This window comes from Limulus polyphemus, unplaced genomic scaffold (assembly GCF_000517525.1).
Source record: "Limulus polyphemus unplaced genomic scaffold, Limulus_polyphemus-2.1.2 Scaffold3085, whole genome shotgun sequence".
Classification (NCBI taxonomy): domain Eukaryota; kingdom Metazoa; phylum Arthropoda; class Merostomata; order Xiphosura; family Limulidae; genus Limulus; species Limulus polyphemus.
Genome location: NW_013668695.1, coordinates 80106 through 97216, shown reverse-complemented (window position 1 = coordinate 97216; position 17111 = coordinate 80106). Strand labels below are relative to the sequence as shown.

General features: G+C 33.4%; 1 pseudogene; it reads left to right on the top strand.

The window, feature by feature from the left end:
- Positions 1–17111, top strand: part of LOC111088077 — a 91801-nt pseudogene that overhangs the window by 14017 nt on the left and 60673 nt on the right.

The following is a 17111-nucleotide window of genomic DNA, read 5'->3' as shown; positions in this document are numbered from 1 at the left end:
ACTGTTATTGTAAATCGTATTGTTATGTGTATATTAAAACATATTTGTGTAAAAAAGAAAACTGTGTGTATCAATCTTGTTGGCAAATATCATAAACTGACTATATATATCGGCTTTAATTTAACTGCTAAATCCAAAGTATAATTTCACTCTTAAATTTAAAGTATCATTTAGCTCGGTTTCAGACCATTTGAAATTCTAATACGTAACAGCTAACCATCGCTAATTTTGAAGTGATAGACCAAAGGGAAAGCGGATAGTCAACAGCATCCATCGACAATTCTTGGCCTTTCTTTTACAACGAGTAGTGAGATTGACTGTTACATTATAACGCTCCCACGGCTAAAAAGGTGAGCATGTTCGATGAAGGGTTTCGATTCCACGACGTGCAGGTTGCGAGAAGAAACTCAGTTGGATAGTTTTCGTAATTAAAAATAGTAATAACGTTTAAGGATAAGTAAGAAATTTTCGTTATTAGTATTATCACCACTTTTTGTTTCGTTAAAAGCTTAGCCTTCATGATAAGGGATAAAGTATATATATATAGCGTTTCGTTATATGATGCGATATAACCTTCTGAGTATTATACTTTTCTGTTTAACCTTTCTTTAATAATACCATTACCTAATACTATTTAACCTTAAAGTTTACTTTAATTAGACACGTGGACAACTTTGATATTTTATTGTAAAAAGTTTAACATCATTTAAAATATCATCTGTTTAAGTAAATTTATTGTTTTAAACGGCAAACTTAAAAACAAGATTTCATTTTTTATTTTGCGGGAAATATTTTCTATAATTTGTTTTTCTCAAATATAAAACGATTCCTCAAATAACTTCAAATAAATGTTGATGTTTGAATTTTATTTTTTAGTTCAAAAGCTTTCGTCCTCTATTCTTACATTATGTTTGAATGATGGAACCACTTGTATTAGAAAACTTTTCACTCGAACAAAGGATCAGCGTCTACAATCTAGTTTCTCAGAAATGCACTGAAATTTGGAAACAACCACAAAACGAACTTTGTTTAACTTCGCAAAACTATTTTTTAAATATTCGAGTTAATTTAGTTTATTTTTAAAACAAGCTCAACCATACATAAAAAATACCTTACTTTTTAAAAAATATTCCGAGTTATTCTTAAAGAAAAGAACCGGATTTTTGTTAAATATCAAAAGAATGGATCAATGTAAAATTATTTCATCGTTTATACTGTGAAAACAATTCTATACTAAACACCTGGAGCCAAGAACGACAGATATATTTAATAATATTTGTTAGTTATATTGATTACCTCATCTCTACTGTTTGATTGAAAAACAAAAAGTTTTTTTTTTATTTGTTAAGATTTAGCATACCACAATAAACTTACAGAACGAAATGCTATGAAAGAAATAAGTTCCCAGAATGGATACTAAAATGCTTTCCAAACAATGTTATATGTTTTGAAAATTAAAACGGAGTTGACACTTATGAACTTATAACTGACATGAAGAAAAATAGATTCAGTGGCAAACAATACTTAAATTCGCTTCAGTCTGCTCTATTTAGCTCTTTATAAAATTGTGATATAACAGAAAAAAACACTTTTTACAAAAAATAAAGAGAATGATGATAATTAAACAATACTGATGAAATAATTTTGTATGATTAATCACACTTTATTTGAAGGGTTGGTACATTCCAGTGCTGTATCGTGTAGTTACAGATACGTGGAACCATCTTTGATGTATGTAATATCTGCATATTTGATACAAGGAAATTTCCCAACCATTCGACAATATAATGCCACCACGGATAAATATACATGACGTAGTTTATTCGGAATAAAGATATTTGAAAGCGAGATTGTTAAAGAATATAGAACTAATGGTCAGGAAATTTTGTAGAAGGAGCCTTCAAAGTTGTTATTATGTTGTATATTTTACCTTCTTTGCCTATATTTGCACTCACAATATTTTATCTTTACGATGCAAGGGTCAAATAAGGGAGTTGTGCTAAATAAGAAATGCTGCTGTTGTGAGAATGAGTAATACTAATATAATTAACAATTACTAGACGAATTCACACAGAGAAGGTGCATTTTGAGTAGGCACTAAAATATATATTCTTTAATGTACAGAAAAATAGTGAGTTTTTGAAGAAAAAAAAAGTCATTAAAATCACATTTAATACAGATGCCATTGTTCTCTTTTTTGTTTATTGTCTTCAGATTTATTTTAATTAGTCCATTACCAATTTCGAACCAGAGGGGGCTAAAATAGCATTTGATATTTATGTTTTGTCTGCCACACACTTCTTCCTAGGAAGCCTTTCGCTCAGTACCATAACACATCTATACATTGTCATGTATAGTATAAAAGAAATGCTTCTAAATTTTTATTCCTAATATACATATATAACAAACATATATATATGTATTACACACAAATCCTCTTAAGTTTTTATGTATGATAACCAAAATTAATTTCATAAAATGAGATACAAAGCGATTCCTCTGAGTGCCTAAATGTCTCTGTACTACAGTTTCGTACTTAGTTTTCTTGTAACATGTTTTTGAACTCATAGGATTAGGAAGTATTTGAAAATGATAATAGAAGACTTTTTTTTAAAAAAAAAGAAATGAAGCAGCGACACTCTAGTTTCACTTTGGGCTGCAAACAGCTTTAATCTATTTTATCAATTATCTAAATCTGTGGCTCTTCTAAACAGGCTTGCTTTTTAAAAACTAAAAATGTAACTTAATTTAAGTTTTATACGAAATGTCGCGAGATTATCGATTCATCAGCTGTAAGTTTTCTTTATTTGATTGTTTCGTACGATTAAGCAAGTGGTGCTCAAAACAACTTCGAAATTAGTATATGTATGTATAATATAAATACAGAGCACTTCACCATCGATTCGCGCCATATTAAAACTTCCTGTTAATATGAGATGCACCTACAGTGTTGGTACTTTAAACTGACATGGACGAGAAATTATAACTTCCACGTGTAAGAGAGACTACCGGTGAGAGATGTTGCTTTAATGAAATATTAAATTATCTAGTTAGCAGAAAAACTGAAGCTAACAACAACAACATTATATATATATATACAGCCAGTCCTCGTTATTTGTCGTGGATGCGTTCCTGATCCTGACCGACACGACGAGTAACGGAGCTCATTAACCCAATAACTTACATATAATACTTGGAAGATATGTTCCGGCGACGAAAATGTTTCTTCACTGAACTATTTGATATAATTTTAGTCATTATTTTTACAATAATATCTTACAAAATGCATTAATGTGCAGTATCACCTGAAAAACATACATTACTACTATATTTAATTATTAAAAATGTATCTTAAAGATAAATTAATTTATATGTAACACTACCAGTGATGGACTCGAAGCTGATTCCGTGTGGGAGAGGTGGAGAGTTACTAGGAGGGAGGAGTAGGGAATGAGATCATCCTCCTCTTCAGGTGCAAGTGTATCTTCCTATTTCTTAACGAAAGAAGTGGTGGTGTTTTGTCACATTTTCTTTCTTTTTTCTTTATAAATTTCTTGATAAGAAGAAATTGCATCCTGCATCTTCCTTGCATCTGCATTACTGCGCTTCATATCAGGGTCATTTTCAGAGGCGAGCTCCATTGCTTCATTGTTCTTTTTAAAGATATCTGTTGGGTGGAAGAAACACGACTTTAACTATTATTTTTGTTGTTAAGGGGTCAAGGTTGATTGTATGAATAGGGCGTTGTTGACGAGTAACAGTGCTTTCTAAAGAAAGTCAGGATTCTCACAATACCGATTAACAGCCGAGGAAAAATCACGAACAAACCCATGCTTTTCGGTTTGAACACGATATTCCAGGTAGGTTTGCCTTGCTGTAGCCCTTCAGTGCTCAAGTATTTTCAGAATGATAAGCCAGCAAGAGCTTTAATTTGAAATTCCCTGCTGAGTTTCCTTCAAGCAAGAGAGTCAGATTACGCAAACGAAACTTGAGATTTCTGAGACGAAGAAAAGTATTTTAAATCTTAACATGAATATTACTTGTTTGTTTGTATGAATTTCGCGCAAAGCAACACGAGAGCTATCTGCGCTAGCCATCTCTCATTTAGCAGTGTACGACTAGAGGGTAGGCAGCTAGTCATCACCACCCACCGCCAACTCTTTTACCAACGAATAGTGGGATTGACCGTCACATTATAACGCTCCCACGGCTGAAAGGGGCGAGCATGTTTGGTGGGACGGGGATTCGAACCCTCGACCCGCAGATTGCGAGTCGAGCTCCCTAACCACCTGGCCTATTACTTTACACTCAGACTAGTAAAAAAAAATACTCCGTACATTCACGGACAAATCTTTAGTAACAATACTTCATTAAAAAACTGAATTTTTGTGTACAAGAGACTTTCAGTGTTTACTAAAAGTATGCCCAATTTTATGAAGATACATTTATTGTGTCAAAAGTTATAATATGGAAACTATAGTAAGTACAAAGTGGTTACGAAGTCGGTCTAATCGAACGAGTACCTAGTGACAGAATTAATTTATTTTCAAACGAGGAATTAATGAAATGACGAACAACGAGGACTGGTTGTATTTATCACACATCGAGGCCACAAGAGCTGAGGTCTTAAATTAAAAAAGTTCTTTCCTATACATGTAGGTCTACATTCTTGGTAACACAGAGCTCCTGATTGCATTAAGTTACTTACAAATTCATCATACCGTGGACTGGATCATTAATTCTACATTTCAGATCACATACCTTTGTATTGGTATCTCCGCGGTGGGTCGGCGGTAAGTATACGGACTTACAACGCTAAAATCCGGGGGTCGATTTTATGCGGTGGACACAACAGATAGCCCGACGTGGCTTTGCTTTATAACAAATAGCAACAAGAAACTCGTATTAGTAAGAACTGGTCCAGTTGCTTGGAAATTAATATCGAAACTTCCCAATAACATTACCACGAAACATCTCTAGCAACTTCATGTAAGAAGGGCTTGGCACGGCCTGTAGTTAGGGCGCTCCACTCGCAATCTGCAGATCGCAGGTTTGAATCCCGTCACCGAACATTTTCGCCCTTTCAGCCGTGGAAGCATTATTATGTCACGGTCAATTCCACCATTTGTTGGTAGCCCAAGATTTGGCGGTGGGTGGTGTTGACTCCCCTCTAGTCTATCACTGATAAATTAGGGACGGCTAGTGCAGATAGCCCTATGTAGCTTTGCACGAAATTCAAAACAAAAAGCAAAAATAAATCATGTAATGAAACACAAAATGGTATATTGAAGACAGATTAAGAGTTTTGTTTAAAAACTGCTACTTAATAAACTATATATGTGAAGGATGTAAGATATAAAAAAACTCATGTTTTTTTGGTAGTTGGAAATTATCTATCGAAGTGCTCAAAGAAATATTTCGTTTTCCTGCAGGAGAAGTGAAAGATAACTTAAAAACCGGATTAAATCTTTATATTAACAATACTGCTTTACCTACTGAAACATCTGCTGAAGTTGGGCGGGCGCTGCTTACTGGTTAGCGTGCCCGGACTGCGAATCCAAGGATTCATGGATCGCGTCCCTTTGCCACAAAAACATACTCCGCATTATTCGGAGACAAGAATATCCCATGAGTTGGTGGTGGGTGCTGTTGACTAGTTGCCTTTCATATAGTTTATCAATTCAAAATTAAGAAGGAATTTGTGAAGATAGCCTCTCTTTGCGCAAAAATCTCAAACAAACAGATGTCGAAGCTAGGAAATTATGTTAATAATCTAATTAACGCGATAGGTGAATTTTAAGATATTCTGTCTATAAGACAATCACAGTTTAAATGAAAAAAATCTTGACTGAGAGGAAATTATCTTAGTAATTTTTAAGCTTTTAAGACTCGAAAAAAAAGGAAGAATAAATTTGCATTTAACTATTTCAACCAGCTGATTCAAAGTAAGACTCTAACTCTGCATGAAATATTTTCAGTTTAACTTCTAGCTTTTTAGACTCTCTGCTGAGGCTTTCTCCATCCTTAGATATCCAATAAAATTAGCTGATTTTAGATAAAGCTTTAAGTAAATTCAAAAGACTACAATTTTTACTTTTTAAACAAACATGCCATTTGGAAGTTCACTAGGCTTTTTCCTTGTTATATTCTTTAATCTGTTATGTTATGTTTTCCAATAAAATTAGCTGATTTTAGATAAAGCTTTAAGTAAATTCAAAAGACTACAATTTTTACTTTTTTAACAAACATGCCATTTGGAAGTTCACTAGGTTTTTTCCTTGTTATATTCTTTAATCTGTTATGTAAACAAATTAGGCTGGAAATAAAATCAATAAGTACGGTAGACAAAATAAGGATTTATAGCTTGATAAAATTATGTTTGTATAGATGTATAAACTTCGTACTATCTCTAGGGTGACTTGTAGTTAAGCAAATGAAGCCAGCCGTTCATTATTCATGTCTGTAACCATAGAAACCGATCTTGTCACCAGGAAGCGAACGATTCGCTCTTTCATCTTTGACTAGAATATTTATGGACCAATTATACATCATTGTAAATACCTTTCAGAGTTTTTCATTATGTTTCCAGTATAGTTGCTACTTAACCCTGCATTGCACATTGTAACGTACAGTTAACAAATCTATCTTTGTTGCTTGATACACATACGAATGCTTCAATTCCAAGCAACAGTCTAAATAAACTGTGGAATTATTTTTGTTAGTTCTTCAACCATGATATTTCTAGGTAACGTATCCATTTATAACTTTCTATGTGTATTTCACAAAACGTATTTTTTGTGCAATATACACCTATTTAAGATAGAAATTAAAAAAAATAAATTCACTGTATTTTCGCAATGCGTGCAATAAAGGATTAAGAATTATTGCTTGCGTTTTAGAATGATTGATATGAAGCAGAGTTTGTGTTCATTACAATAATGATAAAGAAACAACCACGAGTGAACGCTTAATTTACAGTTCTCCGCAATAAATGATTAGATATCAATCAATCTTAAATACCAGATACCTAGGATACATTTATCTACACCAAGACTCGTTAACGAAGACGACAAGCCACAGACTATATAATCAATAGAACTAGAATATAGAAGCCATACATGCCCAAACAGTGAATTAAGCATTGAATATTTAACCACGAATGGAAGACTAGCAGATTTTATCATATGAATTTATAATTGAGATGGTTACATACAATGGAGTATCATTATATTTTTTATGTATCATAAAGTCGGTATATTAGATTGTTTGTTTGGTTGTAGAAATTAATTATGCACAAAGCTACACAAGGGCTATCTGTGCTCTGCCCACCACGGGTATCGAAACCCGTTTTAAGTACGATTTTTTAAAACTATTTATGCACCAAACTTATAATATAAGTCTAAAAAATACATATTAATAAAAGTGATATATCTTTTAAACCACGATTATTTATTAGTTCAAATTTGTTAGTTTGTCTGTTTGTTGTAAAGCAAAGCCACATTGGACTATCTGCTGTGTCCACGGCGGAGAATCGAACCTCGGAATATAGCGTTGTAAGTCCGTAAACTTACTGCTGTCACACCGGGGGACTGTTATTTCAAAACAAAGATATTTTGCTACATATTTCGACCACATTTTTGGGTCATCATCAGGCCGCTGATGATGACTCACTTTTATAAATCAAATGACACCAGAGATACTCTGAAGGAAACAGCGTGCTATTTTCCTTGTCCGGTAGGACTAGATAACCCATAGAACCTCCTTCGTGACAGGGATAGGAGCTTGTAATTATTCCCCTTGAACGAGGGTTAATTCCGATAGTTTTACGGTGTCACACTCTCCTGAAGAAGAGTTATAGTCGAAACGTTGAGAGATTAAAGATCCTGTTATAGCATCCATAGTCTCATTGCTACCTTAGTATATTCAATTGTCATTCTGGTTTTAGTTGGTACATCTAATATACAGCTTGTTTGAAAGTTAAAGAAGTTGGTACCCTAGTAATATTTATGTTGTATATGCCCTTTACAAACACGCAAAGAATGATTACAAATATAATTGTCATAAGGCATTGGTGTTGGACCTATTGCATTTTTTGGCATCGTATTCTTGGTCTGGGCCCTTGGAGGTTTACAAGAACTAGGAAGAAATGGCAATGGATAAGACAAATATAGTGTGGTTGAAATACGATTATAACACACTCGTCTAATTTTTGAAAATCCCTAGAGAACTGAATTGGGAGTGTGGTGTTTGAAGATGTGATGGGCCTAATACCGATGTCTTATGACAGGTATAATTGTGATGATTAATCTTTGTTTTTAATGATAACATAGTAATAGTTGAAAAATATTAGTATTATGTAAACCCACATTTTAAACGATTACGAAATATAGTAGTTAACCAGAATATATAATAATACCAATAAATTAAATATGAATATTCAGATCAACCGACTCTACCACCACTGGACAAGAAGAATTGCATCTTCCCTCAACCGACCTTCTTCACAACTTATCTTCAAAAACTATTTTAAAAACTCAGGCCAATATTTTTAATTACGAATATAATCTCTGTAGCAAATTATTCTCACGCGCGGAACAACGGTTCCCAAACACCCCAGTTGGGAAGAGCAGGCCAACATATCGTTGCTTTCTCTTCCTTCAAACTAAATTACTGTCACGTTTAGTTGGTTTTTTCTTTGTAGATAAAAGTAAACCAATTAAAAATACATAAATTACTAATTACTGTCGAGGTTTTCTACGCATTCTACGTAGAAAATGAATGAGTTTCGCTCAATGTTTTTGGTCAATTCAACTCTCTACACTGAAAGTTCTAACAAGTAAAAACCATACAATTTCTTAACATCATGCTATTTTGGACCCCGCCGGTTGGAACGGTCAAACGAAGTCAGAATTTTGAGGGTTAGCTTATTATAGGACTTGTTTTTTATGTTTTCCTTTTGACACTTGAACAGTTAATGTTTAAAGTTTTAGAGCTTGTTATGAATACCTTCTTCTTCTACTTGTTATTGTTTGAGAAGTTAAAGTTCAGTTTTCAAAAATTAAAAATTCAATCGTTATTTGCTTCTTGGCGTAGGTTGTGTAGTAGCTTTTAAACTTATGTGTTCCAGTGTTACATATTTTACGCTTACTTGATCCTTGAATAGTTAGTTTTCAGAGTTGCAGGTTTGCTATAGGTGTATATCGAAAGCTATATATCAACTCTCTCTGTAGGTTGTTAATAATCCAAAACTTTTATCTTCTACATTTGTTACATATATTGTGTAGCTAAATTATGCCATTTTTGGATATATTAGTGATAAAGATTTTAACTGGTTCTTTAACTTTATTTTGTTCTTTTTTTCTGTACCATAATTTAAAGGAATTTGAATAAAGACTTGAAAATAAGCATATTAAATTCAATATTTCTGATTATTTATATAATTTCATATATTCTAAATATAAGCTCCGAATTTACAAATTAATTTAAAGATAATTATGATATAGATGCTGATGATCAACTATATTTTGATGGGCGGAGCTTATTTATGACGTATTCTAGTCATGGTTACATCTTCATCAGTGCTGATCAATGTAGTAATAGACTGTATACATGCAGTCACATTAAACAACGATTAAAAATAGCTACGTAATTCATATAATATAGTTCAAATCCCTACAGTACCTACACTAGTTTGTTGTCAGAAGTGTTTTACAGCACTTTCATGTGATCTAGTGTAGATCGAAAAAACGTATACTTTCTTTGACAAAACGTTTTCAGCAAGGTTATTCGTTTCGTTCCATTGCTAATATCTAGTATTTACTACGTTCAGAATCATACTGGTATCCTTGCAATGTACTTTCAGTTTGAAATCAAATTCACTATCACTATTGTCTTCATCGGATGAAGATGTTCTTGTTTATTCGTTTACTCAGTTTATCACCATACAACGGGGTTACAACACATCATCAGATGTAGCGACATCTGTTGAATATTAGCCAGTATTTCGGACCTATTAATGTTGCTATTGAAATCTATATTTATTTTAATTATAAGACAGATCATGCTATAAAATTAGAAATAATCATATTATACTTCAACTGTAATAATACATATGTTTGTCTTAATTTAATATTTCAGGATTTATCCGATTGCAGGACATATTTTTGGTATGACTTGTTTTGGAAATTTTAAGTCTCAGCTGTTATGTTCTAGATGATACATGACTGTATGGAAATATGTTGTTATTTCTTATTTTGAATGACTGTATGAAATCCGTTTTAAGATCTATGGTGCTGCAGATTTACGAGGTTAAATTATATTAGCTGTTACAGATTTTATCAGTGGTTGTAAAAAATTTCTTTTTGCCCATACGAACCAAAAATTTTAAATTATACTTTTTTAAATAATTATCATGCAAATGTTTTAAAAAATTTACCTACTTTTTAAAATCCGTTTTAATTACAAGATAATAATTTATTTTGTTTATTTAAAGGGCAAAGCTAAACAATGGGCTATCTGTGCTGTGCCCACCAGTTATAAGCCCTCATACTTATCACTGATCCAACACGAGTTATAAAAATTTTTTGTTGTGCAACAACAAGTTCATGAGTAGAACTATAGGTTTCTTACGTATTCAAAATATCCAATAGGAGTTGAAATGACAAGCACGAAGACCATAAAATTGTCTTCATCTTAGTGCTTCAGGTAAATTTGTTTTCGTTACATAAAAAGTAAAGAAAAAAAGACAACTTTTATCAAATTATAGAATGGGGGACAGGGTTCGTGGGAATGCGATTAAAATCGTATTTCTTAAGTTTTTACTTAAAGTACACACCATAAGAAAGTACTACTTAGTGTAGTGACGAGAAATATTGATCATCACATGACAATATTGCACGTGGGCTTACATGCTGCTTTAGAGTAATGGTTTGTGTTTAGTTGGTTTGTTGTGTAGTGGCGCTGCAATAGAATCAATTGTATGGATTATATGTCCAAGCGCTGAGGTGGCTCATGTGTTTGGTGAGTATTTGGCTGACACGGGGTGTGTTCAACGTCTGTTGCTGAAAGAGCCTATTGCCTGATTTATGTTGGTTCAAAGTTTTCTATCGTTGTTGCCGACGTAATCAGCTATTACATACATTTCATATTTATATTCATAGATGAATGTGAAAGGCAATGTAATATTTCTTGACGAGGATCGATGTTTGAAAATGATTTACGAGGAGTGCAATGCACTGGAGAACATATGTTTTTACTATATGGCCTCGTGTCAACCATAAAGTTTGTACGTTTGTATATTACAGGACAGCAGTAGATGGTTTGTGTATATGATTGCGCTACGAAATGGTTCGCAGTTTAAACTAAGTTCGTGTCGTGCACCTATTGAAGTAACGGAAAACCCACAGAAAGGTGCAAATCGTGTAAATAAGCCTGTTCGAAACATTCTTATGATTACCTTTTTTTTACCTACCTCTAAGCTGTCTTTGATGTCAGTCTCTTCATAGATTTCCATAATGCACGGTTACACTTTTTTTACCTTGAAACTGAGTAGTGTCAGGATTGAAATTTGTGCTTACATAAGCAGTTTCTGTGGTTTAATTATAACAAATATGTTGTGTTTTGACTGCCTCTTGTATATTTCTCGACCTCAACTTTATAGTTGTTTTTTTGTAGTAGGCTTCTACAGAAAAAGTTAAAGTTGCGACGATCTTTAAATTAATGCTAATGGCTTCTTGTACTAAACATCTTAGCACTCATGTTTATTTCCATATGGACAGGACTGGACCACAACGCAAAACCGGAACTAGTACTGGCTTTTCCGGCTTTGTCCAAGAAGTGCCACCTGTAAGCAACAACGGAAAACGAAGAAACAAGGAAAATAATCTCCAACACCAATCAGATCGACCTAATTATTTCCCGCAGAATTACTATCTCAGTGATAGAGAATTTTCTGATAGAAATAGATTTACAGACACCCGGAGCTCCGTAATGGGGAGAGAACCCTCTTGTTCCAACTATGATGATTACGACATTTTCTGCCAAAGTCCAACAATGCTTTCACCTGAGCTTCCAGTTAGAGATAAGAGCATGCGAAGACTGTGGCGTAGGTCAAAAGATAAGTATGAACTAACAACTGTGGATACTTTCAACGCTTCAACTCATGTATCATCGTCTCGATTTTCTGAAACAACCATAGACTGTGACGGTAGGAAAATGGAGCAACAGCCACTGAACCAGCATTTACAGAAACGGAGAGGAAACGGAAAAGGTCCGTGTCGTCCCTTTTCAACAGCCATTGTGGACGATCATCAAGAAGATTTGATAACGCAGGATGTTCAAGACTGTTTTATTATCCCTTCTCACCTCATAAATCGCTTCATGCCATTTCACCATGTAAGAATACATTATAATTTTTGTTGTATTGTATTATTTCCTTTTTTTTCTAGTATAAGAAAAAAAAAGTTGGTTAAACAAACGTCAGTAATATACAAAAAATTAAACTTTTGATTTTGAGATAAGTTGAAATTAGATTATAAAATATTATAATTACACTTTAGATTTTGTTTTATCATTAGTGAATTGGTATAATAAACGAATATCAAGTGGACTGTAGTCTACACTTTGATCTTGTTTATCATTAATGTACCGGTCTAACAAAGAAATATCCAAATACACTGTAATCGACACTTTTGATCTTGTTTATCGTTAGTTTGCTAGTTTAATAAATGAATTAGTCTTTGGATGTTGTTTATCAAATCTATGCTTTTGATCTTGTTTATCGTTAGTTTGCTAGTTTGATAAATAAACTAGTCTTTGGATGTTGTTTATCAAATCTATGCTTTTGATCTTGTTTATCGTTAGTTTGCTAGTTTAATAAATGAATTAGTCTTTGGATGTTGTTTATCAAATCTATGCTTTTGATCTTGTTTATCGTTAGTTTGCTAGTTTAATAAATGAACTAGTCTTTGGATGTTGTTTATCAAATCTATGCTTTTGCTCTTGTTTATCGTTAGTTTGTTAGTTTGATAAATAAACTAGTCTTTGGATGTTGTTTATCAAATCTATGCTTTTGATCTTGTTTATCGTTAGTTTGCTAGTTTGATAAATAAACTAGTCTTTGGATGTTGTTTATCAAATCTACGCTTTTGATCTTGTTTATCGTTAGTTTGCTAGTTTGATAAATAAACTAGTCTTTGGATGTTGTTTATCAAATCTATGCTTTTGATCTTGTTTATCGTTAGTTTGCTAGTTTAATAAATGAATTAGTCTTTGGATGTTGTTTATCAAATCTATGCTTTTGATCTTGTTTATCGTTAGTTTGCTAGTTTGATAAATAAACTAGTCTTTGGATGTTGTTTATCAAATCTACGCTTTTGATCTTGTTTATCATCAGTGAGTTGTTTTTACGAACCAAATGACCCGACTGTAATCTAATTTCAACCTACAAACGCTTTTGTAAAATCCAGTTACTTATTCCTTCATACTTGCTTTCCTTTTCTTCACTCACCTTTTATTTTTCTTGAGTTTTATTTCGTATTTCTTTGTGTATTCTCACCATTTCTAGATTGTATGCTCTTGTCTGTCTTTATTTCATATTTACTTTTTTTGTCCTTTTGTTTGTTTGTTTGAAGTTAAGCACAAACCTACACAATGGGCTATCTGTGCTCTGCCCACCACGGGTATCGAAACCCGGTTTCTAGCGTTGTAAGTCCGCGGACATACCGCTGTTCCAATGGGAGGCTGCCCTTTTGCTTTTTATTCTTATTCATTTTCTTAATTTTCCTGATTTAATCTTCTTTTCAGTAGTAATATTATATCTGATTTTCACTGAAGCTTTTTTATGAATATGCGTACTTTTTTTCTGATATATAACCATAATATGAGTGTGTAGGATAGTTTACTTAAATTTAATTTGTACGGAACCTTAAATCTATTATATTTTTTAATTAGAAGAGAAAAACTTAACAGTGATATTATTGACATTAGCATTTCTTTAGGTTATATATATTTATGTTATACGTAGCAAAACGATTTAATCAACAGACACAAACATAAACAATTGTAAAATCAAATAAAATAAGGAAATTCTAACGTAAAATACCATAGCTAGGAATTCCAAGAACAACCTAATTATATAGAACTTCTTTGAGCCATATATTGCTTGTTTTCTTTACATATAACTGCATATTTTTTACCAACTTTGCATTTAAATTTATTATTTTTCAGTAATAACTTTAGTTCCAATGTTTCCCTTTTTGTTTTTTGAATACTCCTTCATCTGAGGTTTGTTCTCGTTCAGATATCTATTTTATTTCTAATCCTCACTCCCAATTGCACAGCGGTATGTCTGTGGACTTACAACGCTAGAAACCGGGTTTCGATACCCGTAGTGGGCCGAGCACAGATAGCCCATTGTGTAGCTTTGTGCTTAACTACAAACAAACAATTTTTACATTTGCTTTCCTTATTTTCTTATTTCAAATTATTTTTCTACGATTATTCGTGCGACAATACTTTTTCAGACCTTGAACTATTTTTTTTCTACGTTTTGACTCTCTTGTGGTGATACTGAGGTGAGGAAAACCTCTTAACGTGTTTTATACATAATTTATTTTTGCTTGCCTGTTTTTTTTATGTTAGTATTGGAGATATAAATATTGTGTTTGTGTCGCAAAGCAATTACGAAACAAGCTTCACCAAATATAATGTATCATTTCCTAATACGAGAAAACATATTTTTGTGCAGTACATCTTATATTTTATTTTTACATTTCAGGAAAGTAATCTCAGCCTTCCTGCTCAACCTCTGAGTATGATGAAAATCAGTGACCCTAAAATTTGCATCATTTTCGATTTCGGCGAGAATGCATCATTCGGTTCTCAAGACCTACCATCACCAACAACTTCCCTCGAGCCGCCGCCGAAAGACTGGCTGATGGTTCAGCTTCTCCGTCAGCGGAAGCAGTTCGGCTGGATACAATAGTCTCTAACAGCTACGGAAGGCATGTTATTGATGAACGTCGAGCAACATAGTAAGTTATGCATAGCTCATAAAACTATCTCTTTCATTATTCATATCAATTACTTTCATACTTTTCGATTTTTTCCGTATCAAAGTGTAAGGCACAGAAACACACACAAAAGACTTTCTATATGTAAATATATCAGATGCATACAATTACGTGGTTTTGAATAGCTACAACAAATAAAAGTGATTAATACTGTTTCTACGAATATTAAATACACAAGTTTTCGAAATTTATAAAAGTTTTTTGTAACAACACAAGAATGTTTTATTTTCATTCCAATTAATATTTTATAAAAATATGCAATACATAGTCTAAGGCCCGGCATGGCAATCTGAGGGTCGCGGGTTCGAATCCCCATCCCGCCAAACATGCTCGCCTTTTCAGCCGTGGGGGCGTTATAATGTGACGGTTAATCCCACTATTCGTTGGTAAAAGAGTAGCCCAAGAGTTGGCGGTGGGTGGTGATGACTAGCTGCCTTCCCTCTAGTCTTACACTGATAAATTAGGGACGGCTAGCGCAGATAGCTCCCGTGTAGCTTTGCGCGAAATTAAAAAACAAACAGACATACTCTAAGACAACACAAAAACTTTTGGTCTCCTAATTTGTACAAATATTATTTTCTATGAGTTTCGTGAATCAACTGAACACACAACTACCGATATACTGAGAGGAAAATTAACTTATTATAATAACGATAACATAAAAAAATGGAAGATAAAGGTTTGTGAACTACAGCTACTAACGAAACATGAAAAATATGAACTGTGATCAGCTACTAATTAAACATGAAAAATTTGAACTGTGATCAGCTACTAACTAAATATGAAGAATTTGAACTGTGATCAGCTACTAACTAAACACGAAGAATTTGAACTGTGATCAGGTACAAGCTAAACACGAAAAATTGGCGTGTGATCAGCTACTAACTAAACATGAAAAATTTGAACTGTGATCAGCTACTAACTAAACACGAAGGATTTGAACTGTGATCAGGTACAAACTAAACACGAAAAAAATTGGCATGTGATCAGCTACTAACTAAACATGAAAAATTTGAACTGTGATCAGCTACTAACTAAACACGAACAATTTGAACTGTCATCAGGTACAAACTAAACACGAAAAAATTGGCATGTGATCAGCTACTAACTAAACATGAAAAATTTGAACTGTGATCAGGTACAAACTAAACACGAAAAAATTGGCATGTGATCAGTTACTAACTAAACACGAAGAATTTGAACTGTGATCAGGTACAAACTAAACACGAAAAAATTGGCATGTGATCTGCCACTAACTAAACATGAAAAATTTGAACTGTGATCAGCTACTAACTAAAGATTACAAAATTGGCATGTGATCACTACTAACTAATCTGCGAGGTTTGAATTACGGTCAACAACTAATTATATATGAAAGTTTTAGTCATACTGCATATCTTTGGTTTCGGGCGAAAATGCGTTTGACTTTATTGTCTTTGAAATTATAGCGCGAATATTTTTCATTTCAGGTCAACGCTCTTATTCTCCATGGACCCAGCGCAGCTCTATAGTTATCTTTCCGGACTGTGTATCCGAAGTTCCGTGGTTCGTGTCTAATTACCGCCACAAAAAAAGGAAAGAAGTCGCGTTTCGTACATTTGGGCCGTGGGTGCGTTATACGAATGACTATCAAATCCTGCTACTCGATTAGAGTAGTACACGAGTTAGTGATAGGTGGAGGAAATTAGTCGCCTTCCATCTAGTCTATCACTTCAAACTTAAGGTTTGGCTAGCGCAGATAATCCTCGCGAAATTAACAACTCATTCTCAGAAAACGCTTATCTGTTCTCTCCCTCCAAATATATAAGCATCTTTTCCAAGCCAGTTGAACGCCTTTTCCAAACTGGCGAAGCATAATTATTATTAATTATATTTGCCATAATACATTAGTATCGAGCATATTATATTTCTGACAGTGCAATGTTTATCTAGTTTTTCATGGAATTGCAAGAATTAGAAGCATGTATTACAATTTTGTTACAATCACATTAGGCCCGGCATGGCCAGGTGGATAAGGCGCTCGGCTCGCAATCTGAGGGT